Source organism: Falco rusticolus, chromosome 4 (assembly GCF_015220075.1).
Source record: "Falco rusticolus isolate bFalRus1 chromosome 4, bFalRus1.pri, whole genome shotgun sequence".
Classification (NCBI taxonomy): Eukaryota; Metazoa; Chordata; class Aves; order Falconiformes; family Falconidae; genus Falco; species Falco rusticolus.
The window spans coordinates 12,980,299-12,994,977 of record NC_051190.1 but is presented as its reverse complement, the minus strand read 5'-3'; the positions used below and the strand labels follow the sequence as shown (position 1 = coordinate 12,994,977).

Here is a 14,679-nt window from a genome sequence, read left to right as displayed (position 1 = left end):
GCTGTGCCATGTAAACACCTGAATTCTTGTTAGATCCTGTTGCTATAAAAATTTCCCTGAAGCCTGGGCACCTGCACAGCTACTTCTGCTGCTCAGGGAACACCAGATGCCTCCAAGCTGGGGCATGTGATCAAGGCAATCTTCTGTGGGCTTGGACCGTTCTGGGAAGGACTTTTGTCTGCTGCTGCTTTTGGGTTGCTGAGGTATTAACAAAAATGAAGATCTGCATCCCACTTAGTGCCAGCTTTAGTCCCTTGTCATGAGAGATGGGCTTCTGCTGAGCACACTGCCTTCTGCTAACTGTGGGTATTTAGGAGGCTCTTAAATACAGTATTATACTCCTAATCATATAGAAATCCTTCAATCTGGCCCATTTCATCTGGAATTATGCTCAACCACCAAATCCTGCCAAATACCTTCTTCTTAGAGCAAGGGAGGGTGGTGCACTTGGATTGCCCTCTGCGGAGAGGTGAATCCTGGCCGGGAGGCCAAGCCGTCCAGCCCTGGCTGCAATGAGCAGATGTGGGGGCTGTGGTGTGGATGTTCTCACCTTCCTTCTCGCAGCAGAGAGCAGGCACAGCCACGGGCACCCACCTCCCCAGCCCTTCACCCTGCATGGTCCTAGTAAACGCTTATGTTGCCAGGTGCCTCCCAAGTAAGGGGAGTATTTTGGCATTTGTCCACGGGGCTCCTTCATGGCAGCACTTCCAGAGGAGGCTGGATGGAGGCTTTTACCAGAGAAGATGGGAGAGGACTGATGTGGCAGCTACAGGAATGTCTTGTGAAGAGCATTTGTACCTTCCTCCTCTTCCAGCACCCTTCTCTTCTGGCTAAATCACTTTACGCTGGGAATGAGTCATTCTGGGGAGAGCTAAGGCTGCGTGATGCTCTGTATATTTAATAGCGTATTTAACATGGCTGCGATTCAGATCACAGACATCTTTTGCAACGGTGCAATTCCTGCTGAAAACACCACCCCGATGGGCATGAGACGAATGCTATTTCTAAAGGAATCCAGTTCTTAATTACCTTGGAAAAATCCCAGAAATTCTAAGTAATTGTTAGTCAGTTATGTCTGGGCCACCATCTGCCTTGCATGCAGCGCTCTCCAGGAGGGTTACTGGAGGGGTGCACCTGAGCTTTAATGCCCCCTTTGTAACCCGTCCCTCAGGTGTTGCTTGTTGGTTCGGAGCACCTGTAAGCTTCATTGCTCTGTCAGATCATTTTGATCAAGACCTGTTTTCTTGTTGTCTGCCTCCACCACCCCCAGCCCCAACAAACATGCAGCAGTTCTTAGCTAGAGAGCAACCCCACCACTTTCACCGATATCTCTGTGGTCTATTAAGCCTTGTGCTGCTTCTTAGCAACGAATTAATAGTTGAGTGAAAGGGTGTTATAGTATGATATATTTTAGAGAATAAATAAATTACCATTCTGTAAGTAATTGCACAGAATATTTCTGTGACAAAAAAACTTTCTAGGGAACTCCTTTAAACCTGTAATACTAGTTCCTGTTCTGCAGTAGGGCTGGTTATTACTGTGTGTCAGGGATGTCAGCTAATACGAAGGTGGGAGACAGCAAAACTAGGTTTTTGTAGCTCTTAGAGCTTTCAGAAAATAATTTTCTCTCTATGCTGCTTTCTTTTTTGCTTTGAAAAAAAAGGGGGCAGTCTTTTCTTTTTGCCAAGTATACAGCTTCAGAACTTGTTTTTTCTGGCCATAATTCATCCAGTGTTGATTCTGGCCTGGATTCTGTGTGTTCGTCTTTGTGGAGTAATAAGGTTTGCAGCCGTGAGCCTTTCAATATTGTTCCCAGTGGCCCCTGCACAGACATACAAGCTTGGAGTAGGAGGTGTAGCTCCAGAGGTTGAACTCCAGCCACAGTTCCTGTGTTGCTGAGTAGCAGAAACCATGTCCAGGGATGCACAGGGAAGGAAGATACTGAGGGAACAGCTCTGCTCTAAATATTGCCCTTAAACTTTATGGCAAAAATGAATAAATCTCTTGACGTGTAATGCCTTATTGCACATGTAACTACGATGTTTCAGCATGCAAATGGCTGCTGAGGTGGCAGAGAGCGCGCACTTGCTGCCTCTTCTTACATGTAATCAAAAGGTATAAATGAGAAGGCGTCTTTCTCATAAACTGGGTCACTAGGTTAATGGAGTTTTGAAAATACCCCCTCCTAACCTGTGCTGTTAATATCTCAGCATCCATCTAGATTTAATACTGTCATATGCCTGTGATATGCATGTCTGTCATCTGCTTGCTCGGAAGGTTTTCTCCCTTAGTCGAGGAAATACTCTGCGTGATAGAGATCATTGCTGAATGCAATATGATGCTTTGATTGGCAACAATTCATCTTCATTTGAACACTAAATGTTCCATTTCTCTAGCTAGTGAAAGGCTTGATTTAGGATAGCAACTTAGTGACTATTCCAGGCAAGGGTTTGAAAAGGCAGTATTCAGCTGAACTTCACACAAATTCAGTTTTTAAAACTAGTTGAGCTTTTGATGTTTCTGTGTCTGTTACCCGTTCCCTGGACTACTGTGTCTCCTGCCTGCCATGGGTTTGACCGAGACACTCTTGTATGGGTGGTGTTTGCACTGCTTTCCTGCTGGGTTTTAGTATATCCCCTTTGATAGTAGTTCAGCAGGAAATTCTGGGGTTTAGGGGAAGGAGGAATAGGGGAAGCAGTTAATGGGCTGTATTTGCTGTTCCGTGAAAAGAGATTAATCTTTTCTCTGCTTTACAGATTGCTAAAGTTAGGAACTTAATCTAAGGGACTTTAGATGAACTGTTCTCTAGGAAAAGATGTCTTTCTCCTTGACCATCCTAGAGGAAGCCCAGGTGATCTTCTCCTGTCAGACAGCTCATATAGATGGGGATGGATTCCTTCCCTAGTGCCTTCCAGAAAGGCGCTGCTCTTGTTCTGAACAGCACTGCTGAGCCTGTATGACATAAAACATTAGTTTTACTTTCCTGTTGATTGAAACACTAAATGCTTCATCCTTCTCCCCGTACCTTTTGGGCCCAGGTGCTGTGTTGCTTTCCTGAGGTGCAGTCTGGGTAGGGGGGGTTGGCACACTGTTACTCCTCTTGCTGTGGCCTTCCCTGGTCTGATAATGGGAATACGAAAAAGTGCTTTGCTGATGGGTGTGTTGCACCTTTTGGACTGACAGTCAGCATCTTGCAAGGAGGTGCCAGATGCCTGGTTTTCTGAACAGCAGGGGTGCAGATGTCATGCCAAGGGGGACTCAGTTCTTGCCCTGTGGCAGCAAGAACTGAGGGGCCACAACCTGATTTTGTTCATTTTTAGATGTCTTTGAACATGCTTTTTCTACCCCTCCCCTCTTTCTGAGAATTAGGGGTCACTGTGCCTTTGCTGTTAGGGATTCTCCTCTCTCTCCTTAAGTGCCTCTCTCCCAGAGAGATCACACGATCAAGCCAACCCCTTTTACTCATCTAATGCAAATCCCATCTACTCCAGGTATTCAAGACTACCAGCTAACTGTACTTCCAGCCTGTGAGAGTGATAGGTTGTAGTTGCCCTTATGGTTAGCAAAACAAAAGCAATTTCTCTCCGCTTAAATGGAAGGCAGTTCTTCTCCCCACCAGCTCTTTTCAATCTTCTCCCAGCCTAGAGCTTAGCAACCCAGTCCCAGCCACCCTGAAGTTTGTGGGATCATGCTCTGCCTTCTGCAGGCTAATGACTTTTCTGCCCATGTCCAAATGACACCAGCTACCGGTTACAAAAGGAGAATGGTAAATTCATGTTTGCTCTCTCTCCTGCAAGATTTACTTCCATCAGGGATTTTTATAGGCCAGTGCTGTGTCTTTCATGATGGGGTTGTGTGGTGAAGGAAATTTATTGTTCCCTTTCTAATAGATAGCTGTAATTTCATTTCAGAACAACCACTTTATGTGCGAGAAAGCGATTCCATTATGCCGCCGCACAGCGTTGGGAGCATCTGTGGCAGTGGGGGCATTTGGATTAAAGAGAGTAAAGGCTGCACATCTGCTGCCCTCCACCCCTATTCACAGAACACAGTGTTAATCCTAAAGAAAAGAGAGCAATTAGCTTGTAAACCCTTCCTGAACCCACTGGAAGATTAGCCATTTTCAGTTAAAGCTTTTCAGCTGGAAAGATAATGGGCTCAAATTTCCAGCTTTTAAAAAATACTATTATTGACCATGTGGTTTTATTTCTGTCAATTTACATCCTTTATAATTAGCTACCCTGGGATAATAAGGACTGCCTTGCACCATACTCTGTTCCCCACTCTTTCCCCTTGTAATGCAAATGGCAAACTGACTTCATGGTCCGTCTTCTGGCCTGTTGCGACTAGCACAAGACCACTGTTGTTGTCTGGACCCACACTTGGGATGAGCCGTGAGCAGTGGTTTTATAGGTTACTGTAACTCACAACTAAAAGGATAAACCTTTATACCGCTATGAGCATGCTGTAACTGTTCCCGGGGAGCCTGGATGGGAGGAGGGAGGCTGATCCCATCTTGCAAGCCTGTGATAACAAGCAATTTGCAGTCCCTCAGGGAGCTCCACACGCTCTAAAGCCAAAATACTTCTTTGTATATCACTGGTCCCAGCACTTGGGGGTTACCTGAAGCTGTGTGTGGCTCTGCTTTGTCCCAGCTTGGGAGGTAAAACCTCACAAGCTGGAGGGGGAGTCAAACCAGCAGATGGAAACACCTTGCCCCAAACCACGTGGCTGATTGACTCTGTCCGAAGGCGTCTGCATTTTCAAGCACTTCTGAAAGCTGCATTGCTCCTCAGGGCATCTGCGTAGAGCTGGCTCCCAGCCCAAGCCTTGCCTGTGGCAGCAAGGGAGTCTCACCCGGTTTCACCCTGTGATGGAAAGCTGCATGCTCATCTCTGTGGTGTTGCAGTGCCTTTTGGGCCATCTCTGTTTGCGTACCGTGACTTGTTCCTCGCACGAGTGCAATGCTGGCATCACTCAGCGTGGTCTGTGCTGCGGGGCCAGTGTGGGTGAGAGGCTCAGGCTGGAGCCAACAGCCTGCTCGTGGCCTCATCCTGCACTGACCACTGCGGTGTCCTGCATCAGCCTGGAATCCCTGTCTGTACTGCACGTGCAGCCTTGTGTCCCACACTAGCACAGGTTAATGCCATCAGCTGTGCTCCAGGGGGCTTGTGCCTTTGGTCAGTACCTGCGACTGAAAGGCAGCCATGCCTGTGCTCTGCTACATCTCTGCAAAAAAAAAAAGAGAAGAAAGGTTGATCTTTCAGGGAACTGCTGGGCTATGTAGGCTGAGGTACCTGACACAGAAATTAGCCCACTGGCCACGGCCAAGGACTTCTGAAGTCAGCTCAGTGAGTTATCTGAATGCAAAACCACCCAGGGCTCCGAGTCCTGGATGCAATGTGGACTGTGCTTTTTCTGAGTCACCAAAATTATTGGTATTGCTCCTAGTTCTTGGCTGTCTCCCATGCGGACCTTGGCCAGGTCCTGCCTAGCTTTGCCTTGTCTCTTCTAGAAGAGTTGCACAATGTAGGTACTGCATGGTAGTGCAAAAGCATGGATATAAAAGCCATTAAAGCTTTTTTTTATTTGTTTAAGGAATATGGCTTGGTGCTCTTGGGATCTTGCTGGCCTTATCATGCTACTGATGCTAACATCATCTTTCTGCAGTCAGCACTTTTCCTGCTATTTCTTTGTTTAAATGTGTATGAAAATATGCCGTGGAAAATATTTTACATCTGAACTAGTTAATACAGCACCTTGGAGAAAAGGTGTCTGATGCAACAGAGTACAAATGAAGCCTCATTAAGCAGGAATTCAGTGATTCTACTAGATGCCCCTGCAATTAAATTTCATCTCAATTCATATGCGGGTCAGGAGAGTTTGGAAGGAGAATAGAGGAAACGGAGCACTGTGGCTCTGTACTATGCAAATTAGTGTTAACATGGCATTTCATTTATTGTTAATGCATTGTTACACTGCTACTCATTGAAAAGAAACTGTGTGACAACTGCTAAGACTGATGACCCACTTGCTTATTTTTCCATCTGCGTTGGCAGCATTGCCTCTGAAAAGACCAATGCCAAGATAAATCTTTTAAAGGGAAAATGCAGCGGCTTCTCTTCCCACAGAGGAGTGGAGTTGGATGCTGACTAAATGTTAAGACCTGTCCTTCAGGCTGCAGTAAGCTGTAGCGTTGCCTCTCTCTCTTTTGGGGTAGATGTGGCCATGCCACATCTGTGCTGCTGGAAGGACCCTCTGTTTGGGCTCAAGGGCTGAGTCCTTTTGGATCAAGCTGAACAAGTCTTCAGTCTCTACTACTGCAAAGGCCTGAGCTTTTGTGACATGTAAGGTAGTAAGGGGTTCAGAGCTACTGGTGTGCTTTGCAGCCCCATCAACACAAGCTTGCATCTCTGCTCCCACGGGGCAGCTCCCTGCTGTCGCTTGGGCTGATTGAGCTGTGGGGCTGCTGTCCTGTTTTTGGAGGGCTGAATTGATGGTTCCTCATTTTCTGTCTTTATCCAAAGGTCTACAGCAGGATATGTTTCTTCTCTTCTGTTTTTGATTATCATGGTCTATGTGATGGAGCTTTTTTTCATTTAAACTGCCTATCCATAGTAAATGCTAATACAGGCCCATTGCTATTTCCATTCTTGGTGATACTAATAACGTATAAAGAAGAAACAGCATTTGTGCTAAAGGGGAGAGAGCATGAACAGGCCCTGCCAGGGCAGCACTGTTGATGGTATTGAGGTACCAAGTGCAGCTGCCACATACTTACTGTACATTGGAGTGGTTTAATGACCTTAAAACGGGGAACCAGTCCCGTGAGCGAAGAACTCGGAGACTTATTTTCCCTCTGTTTTTTTAGCTGTAAACAATGTGCTATCATTCTGGCACATTGATCACTAAAAGCTGAGAAGGTGGGAGCTGATAGGCATTTTGGTTTCCCCCAGCTGCATGGCGCTGCTCTTGGTCTCCATTTCTGCATGGTTCCTCCTTCACACATAGCTTTTTGTGAGCTGGTTCAGTGTCTGCTAAAGAGGATTTTGCTTGTGTCCCAAGGCTGTTTGATACCTGCTAGCTACATTGCTATGAAAGATTTGAGCAGGGAAAAAAAGAAAAGCCAATTAGGAGCTTCCCTAAATGTGTGTGTGTGTTTTACCCAGAAAAAGTTCTTGTTCTGTACAACACAGCCACAGAGGTAGAGATAAATGGGAGAAATAGGCTCTGTCTAGCTGAAAGTGATGAACCCACTTCCAGATGCTTGTATGCAGCTTCCAGAGCTCTGCTCCTTTTGGACCAGGTCATAAACTCCCACCTTGCTCTGGCATGGCTGGTGGTTGCTGATGGATCGTTAACCTCCTGCTGCATTGCTTGTTGCTGTGGCTTGTCAAGCTTATCTCCATTTGGCTTACAAAAACATTGGAAAGCTGAAATTCACTTTTGTTGGGATGACCTCTGCTAACAAGGTCCCTGAACGAGCTCTTTTGTATCATTAGAACTGGCTGGGGAATAAAGGATCTTGTACTTCGCTGCAGCCTATTTGTCTTCTGCTATTTCTCTTATCAGCACTGGATCCCCAACCCTGTAGTGTCCTACGCTGATTACGCAGAAAGATGTACCGTGACCATTTTATTGTGCTCTGGAGGTAGGGGGAATGGATGGGGGTCTTGGAAGAACCTTCAGCAGTGCTCTCCATCTCTCTGCTCTGCATGTGTGCGTGCAGCAGGGGCTCTAATTGCCTACTGGATGGGTCAATTTATCTTTCAGTGTTCATTACCTGTAATAAATTAATGTTTAGGACTAGCTGGTGGAATTTGCACTTAAAGAATAATCAAGGAGTTCTTCCCCTGGCTCCATTATTAAGCTGTTTAAATACCCTTTTTTTTCAGGATTTATTTTTTTAAAGTCCATTCTCCCTTTCCCACGAAAACAGTATCAGTAAAATAGTGTGTTGAATTCTGGGCCTGTGTGTGAAGAACAGGGTATATAGTTAGACCAGAGCTGAGCCCTGCTGCAGGCCTCGGGCAGGCATGCAGTTGTCTGGGGTTTCTAAACAAGCACAACTATGGAAAATTGGAGCAGATGAAATGGAGCAAACGTAGAGCCAGTGGATAGCTGCGTAATCAGCTGTGAAGTCTCCTCCACGAAGAGAGTGATGGGCCTTCCTCTTGTCTCTCCTCCTCCTCCCTGTCTGTTGCAACCAAAAATAAATCAAGGAGTGGTGTAGGCTTTCCAAACCTCTTGATTTGGTGCAGAGATGGGATGAAGTTCCCAGTAAAATCTGGCTTTCCCAGTAAGACATTTGAAAGCACTGGATCTGCTGTGCAAGCAACAAGCCTTGATAGGGTGAATGAGCGTGGAGAAGGGGCCCCAGCCCCAGGCAGGCTCCTGATGTGCAGACATGTATTTTTAAGCAGAAGTAGTAGGATGGGGAAAAGGAGATGGCAATGTAAAATCTTAATTTAAGATCTGAATTGAAAAGAAATGGAAAGCATCTGCGTCAGTCTCTTCTGAACCTTCCCCTAACCCAAACCAATTTCTGTTGCTATTAATATGATTTTTATATGCGGTTAGAACTTGGGTGTTTCTCTGTGTGCTGTAAATGCGTGTGGTTGGGTGTTTTTCCTCATCGTTTTCCTGTGGCTGACTGTTCATTACGTTCATTCAGCTGTCTTTAGAGAGTCTCCTGAGACTCCCTAATGTGGAGTGATGTAAGATCCTCTCCACGTTCTCCCAGGCTCAGAAAACGTTCAGTGCTAAATGGTCCATTTCAGGATCTTGCTGGAGTGTTCCACAGTCCTGTGACTTCTGGTGAGGATGCTTTTGGATGTGGTTAAAGAAGTTGTTATTTAAATCATAGGAACAAATACCTATTGATCAGTGGACTAAATCACTGATACTGTGAAAAGGCTGTGATCTTCCGTCTGCTCTCCTCCCTGTCTTGTTTGCATAGAAGTGTATTCTGTAAATGTCTCCTCAACCAGCTTAGGCCATGGAAGATTTGCAGCTTCACTCCTTTTGAGATTCTGGGGGGATTTGTAAGTTAGCTCTGGGGAAAGATATATTATGTTCAAGAGCAGGACAGTATGTGTCAGGTACAAGAAATGATAAACGAAGTGCTAGTACATGTGTGTGCATGTAAGGGTAGCTACTCCTTACAATAAATGAATTTTGCTCAAAGGTCAGCCTATTTCCTGAGAATTCTTTTCTCTAGACTGGTGGCCTATTGACTGTTATTGCCTTTTTAGTTGTGTGGGTGAGAGCCTGCATGGATGGATGTTTCCAGTAGGGACCACCCAGAAGCTGTTCTAGCCATGGACTGTCCTCAGCCAGTGCTGTCTTTTGGCTCAGCATTTTATACTGAAGGGGAGGCCCAAGAAAGCATTCCCTACACCCTCTTTACTCCTAGGATGGTAATAGGAGATCTGTATATGCCAAGAAAGCAGAACTGAGGTGCGTGCTATTTTTTCATGTGGAAGGACTTTATTTAACACTCTCCCTGGCCCCTCCAGTGTGTGGGTAAAACCCAGATGCTCTTAGGCGAGGCTTGTATGTAGTTGATGTTGCCAGAGCATTTATGGATAGCTGCTAATTCTGAGTACACAAGCATAAAGTTAATGTCAAGAGGTACGGGAGGGTGTACGGACTGTTCATGAAAAATGAAAGTTCTACATACTGTTGCTTAAGTCTGTCAAGCCATGACTTTTATGACACCCTTTATGATATTTTCATGCCATAACATAACCTTTTAGGCTGCCTAATTTTGTTGGGTTGTGTGGTGTACCCTTTCCCTTCCCTGTTAGAAACTCAAGCTGTTTGCTTCAACTGGTTTTAATATAGTGCCACCTGAAACATGAAGCAAGTGTTGTGTTTATGGGTTTTGGCCAGAAACCACACAGTAAACATCTTTATCCTCTCCAGGTTCCTGGTGCTCTGGTCTGTTGCCAGCCTGCTCAATGAATGCCACAAGCAGTTCTGCATTTGAAATGCCAAAATGCCCCTTTCTCCACTGGCAGCAGAGGAATGGGGCAGCTCCATCCAGTTCCCACCCACAAAAAAAAGCACCTTCAACAATGTATATTATACCCTCTTATACCCTTTCTTAAGACAGCAGAGAAGAATTTTTATGGTGATATAAACATAAACAATTGTTTTTAGCTTTTCTTTAAAGCATCCTATTGGAGATGTCCATTTCATGGCCTCCAAAGCAATGGGATGTTCTCAAATTAGCAGCTTCTTTTATTTGTGGTGCAACCAGAGATGTTTTTTTTCCTTTAAGCTGAGATTTCTCTGCAGCAAAAGCATTAATAGCTGTGTGAAAAGATTTCTAATTATAAATTTTGGCTTAATTACTAATTAAATCTATTGTCAGACTGAAAACTTCTTAAAAACAAATTATGGACCAAAATATCTCTTTTGTAAGTAGGTTTTTCTTTCTTACTAATTTTATTGCTTTTGTATAAGTTGTCTGCACAGGAAAAAACTGAGTTTGAACCAAAATAGAGATGCTGCTGCATTTCGATCCAAGCAAGAACTCTGGCATTAGGCTGAAACCCAGTTCTTTCCTCCACATGGGCCACACAGACTTAGGGTCTCCAGATCTGGAAAAAAATCCTGCTGGCACACCCAGATGTGTTCAGGCCCATTTGATTTACCCTGATTTATTTCCTAAGGAAACAAGACTTAACCTTGCTGCCTTTCTGTGAGCCGCCTCCTAGATTTGTAACATCTCAGCTGTTATTTTCAGGCAGATCTGGTAGGAGTCTCAAACATGACTGGACCCTCACACAAAGATGTAGATGGCTTTTGTGTCTTTGCACCTTGCACCATATTTGTCTTGCTCTCTCTTCACTGTTTGTGGGTATAACCTTGTTGTTATAGATGACACCATTTCCCAAGGGGATAGATCAACTATGGAGAAAACTGCCTTTGAGATGTAAGCCATGGGCTGGTTGGTACAAACAGAGTTTGCATCTCTCAGCTTGACTGAAATGGACACCTGCATGGTGCTGCAGGCGGGGTGTGAGCCCTGTGCACACTCTTGCTGCCTCCCCTGCCGCATGCCCTATGGATGGAACGGCAGCATCACGTGCACGCTCTGTATCTCCCACACAAGTCAGCATACTTTGTTTTTCATTTTAATAGCAAAGGAAGCAGACACTGGTTTATTACAATTTCTTACTAGTCCAGTACCCTATCTCCTATCTCCACCCGTGGTGCAGGCCAGCTGTTTTGGGGAAAGCCTTGAAGCATCCTGTCCTGGAGGGCAGGGCTCTCCGTGACCCAGCTGGTGACCAGTGTTGCCCCCAAAGTTTCCCCTCACTGCAGTCCATTGCTCACCCAAATCCAGGATTTGCATGTGTTTTGTGAGTGCTGTTACTGCTGCCCTCCCTAGGAAAGGGTTAAACCGAGTTTTCAGAAAATGCTGTAGGCAGGACACTAGACTGCAGCTTCATACTCCCTTACTAGCACTGTGTGTATGTGTGTTTGGGAAGCAGTGTAATGCTTTGACAGCAGCTTGACATTGCCTTGAAAGGTGCTGGAGGCTCTGCAAGCATTTACCAAGAGGGGGTGGGGGAGAGGAAAGTGTGTCAGGCAATACTGCAGTCGCAGCCTCTTCTTGCACTCGGCCCCGCTGCTGCTGCAACTTGGAGGGTTGCGGGAGGCTCTGCTGCCGGCCAACTTCTGCAGCTGGCTCCCAGCACGGCGGTGGGCAGCCCTACCTCCGCCGCAGCACCCGCTGCCCGCCTCTCCTCTTGGCTATTCCTTTTCTATCCTCCCCTCCTGCCTGAAATCCCCACGAGAGCCCCAGCAGGGCTCAGGCAGGGAAGGGCCAGCCCATCTCGACGGGATGATGTCTGCCCTGGACCGGCGGGGCACGAGGTGGAATACCGCTGGGAATGAAGTGCACGCTCGACATTTGCTGCATCTGCCGGAGAGTCAGGGTTGAGTGGCTGCCTCCCCTTCAACCAGCTGTTCTGTTTAATCACCGCGCTTCTAACTTTTGCTTTGCAATGCCTGATGGCCAGTCGAGCTGAAAGAACTAGCACGGGGTTTTTAGGACCAGCTAAAAAAAAAAAAAAAAACCAAACAAAACCCCTACCCTTCATTTTCCTATTCCTACACAGGACTGGCGAGTCACGCGTTAAAGAGCCATGTAAAGATCTTTCTTTCTAACGGATTGCCACATTTTTGAGTCCTCGCAAACTGGAGTGCCCAGAACGATTTCTTTTTTCTTTTCCTACTGTGAAGTGAGGAGCAGCGTGTGCGTTGCAGCCCCGCTCGGCTGTGGGAGGCAGCCTGAAAGTGAGCCTGAGCTGGCTGGAAAGTGCTTCCAGTGCAGGCAGGGAGAGAGAAAGGAGCGGCTGTTGCAATTATTTGAATGATTTGATAACAGCAGACATGCTTTGTGGACTGAAAAAGGATTTGCAGTCAGACTTTGGTGAGTGAGCCTGTTATTTCCAACCCCCACCCCCTGCTCCAGTAGTTTACTTTTGTTTACTCTCATATCCTTTAACCACCTTAAATATCATTAACAATTTAATGTGCTACTTTGAAGGGGGGGTTATATAAACCTAAGCCGTTGCATACAAGCTGCGATTTAATTGTTTTAATTTGCAAAATATATCTCTGCTTCTCTGGAAAGAATTTCTCCCTGTGACCACTGGAGAGTACCCTTCAGGCTGCCTCCCTCCTTCCCTTCTCCAGCTGGAAGACTGGCAGACACAGGGGTTGTTCTTAAGGCGCCCCCAGATATTGCAGAACCTTTACAGCTGGTTTGGGTTTTTTAGAAAACAAAATTAAGTTGTAGTTCTTTTATTTTTCAAAATTGGCTTACGAATGGGCTGGGCATTCAGTAATGGTGAATAGAGGGCTGGGGGGAAAGACAAGGGTAAGGGACCTTGCTGAACATGGTGGGATCACTGCCATCACCCCGACCTCCGATGTAATAATCTACTACTACCTTGTCTGATAAATATTTCAGCTCCTTCTAAAAATCTACCATTTCAATGAGCTGCTGACCCTGTTGCAGAAACCTGGGGTGAGCAATTCACTATTACTGTGGGGTATAAAAAAAAAAATCTGTTTCATTTCTGCAAAAGAGTTGGGTAGATGAGTGTAGAAGGGCACCTTTACAAAGGGCATAGTCACCAAATCATGGCCCCTGTCTTTCCAGGATGGGCAGGTTCCGATATTTCTGACTGGGTGCAATATTCAGGTACTTCGTTGCATGCTGTAGCTCGGCTTGTTGCAGCTAAATATGCTGCATGGAGCTTACTCTTCTGCTCTGATGCAAGCGTTTCCATTCTGTAAGCAAAAACATTGGAGTTCAAATAGGTAATTTATGATTTCTGGATCATTTTACATCTCCTGAAATGATGTAGTGGGACTGACTTTATCTTCTCCTTGGCCTTAAGATGCCCTAAAGCATGAACCTAAGTTTAAAAAATTGTTTTCCCTCCCTAAATCTGAGGGGAAAAATAAACCAGGTGTAAAGCAGCTTAGCCTGGCTGTGTTGCCTTATCCCATGGATGGTGACTAGGTGCAACGTCCACTTACTGTAGCAGCACAGCAAGGAGTGGTTTGAGGACTGGGGCTTATTTTGAAGCTGCCTGAGATATGATGATGTGTCCTGGTAGGCAGAGGGAGTCTGGGTGTGTGATTTAACAGGGCAGGAATGCAGCCATTCCATGAAGAGATCAAAAGACAACTTGGCAGGAGCTCCCACTGCTCCTGGGACTGAGCCATAAGCTGGGCCCCATAGCTCAGAGGTGGCTGACACCGACTGTGCTGGAGGAGTCTCTTGGATGCCACCAGTCACATGGGGAATCATTCATCCAGTTTCTCCAACATGTCACCGGAGGCACCTGATGCTTCATACATGCAAGTCCCGATGATCGCTGTGTTGCTGTACATGGTGATGTTGTCTGCGTGTTGGGTGATCAAATGGGAAATATTCCTGATCTCAGCCCCAAACCTTTCTTGGACAACCTTGAGTCAATATTGTGCGTAGCTCTGTCACATACAAGGGAGCGGTGCAGTCACTGAGCTGGTAAGGAAGCTTTCTTCACCTTGATATCAGACCCATGCAGCCTGTGCTGGTGGTGCTCCTGAGGACCAAGCCCATGCTTTCATCACCCAATGGGTACTGTGTTCCTCAGCATCCCACAGATGAGGCCATCCTTTGCACCAGCCACAGAACAAAGACAGAGGGGACGGGCAACCATCCCGTTTCATGTCTGCCATCCCTTTTCTTAATTATTTTAGCACACAGAGAAAAAACAGGTTTGAGGGGGATTGATTACAGTGCATTGGGTTTGGCTTTGCTGATGTGTGAGGGAGTTCTCTTTTGATCACTCACCTGGGTTCTTTATATGGCTTTTCTCCTGATAACCTGGCTTTTTCATGAGACTCATCTCCTCATCTGATAATCACCTGAGATGGAAGCAATAGAGTGAATTGCTATCATATTACTCATTTTAACATTTGAAGTGTGACAAAACCAGAAAGTAGACTGATTGTTTCAGAAGTGCTTCCGGGGGGGGGGGGGGGGGGGGGGGGGGGGGGGCGTGTCTTGGTGATTTCTTTCCTCTGTTCCAGCCACTCTTGAAAGTTTTCTGATGGGACATTTTAATAATACAGAGCTTTTGGCTGTCCTTCAGAATGGAAGGG

At 46.0% G+C, this 14,679-nt stretch overlaps 1 protein-coding gene across 4 annotated transcripts in view; it reads left to right on the top strand.

Moving 5' to 3' along the window:
* Positions 1 to 14,679, top strand: part of GRIP2 (glutamate receptor interacting protein 2) — a 285,022-nt gene that overhangs the window by 185,636 nt on the left and 84,707 nt on the right. The gene's annotated exons all lie outside the window — the stretch shown is intronic.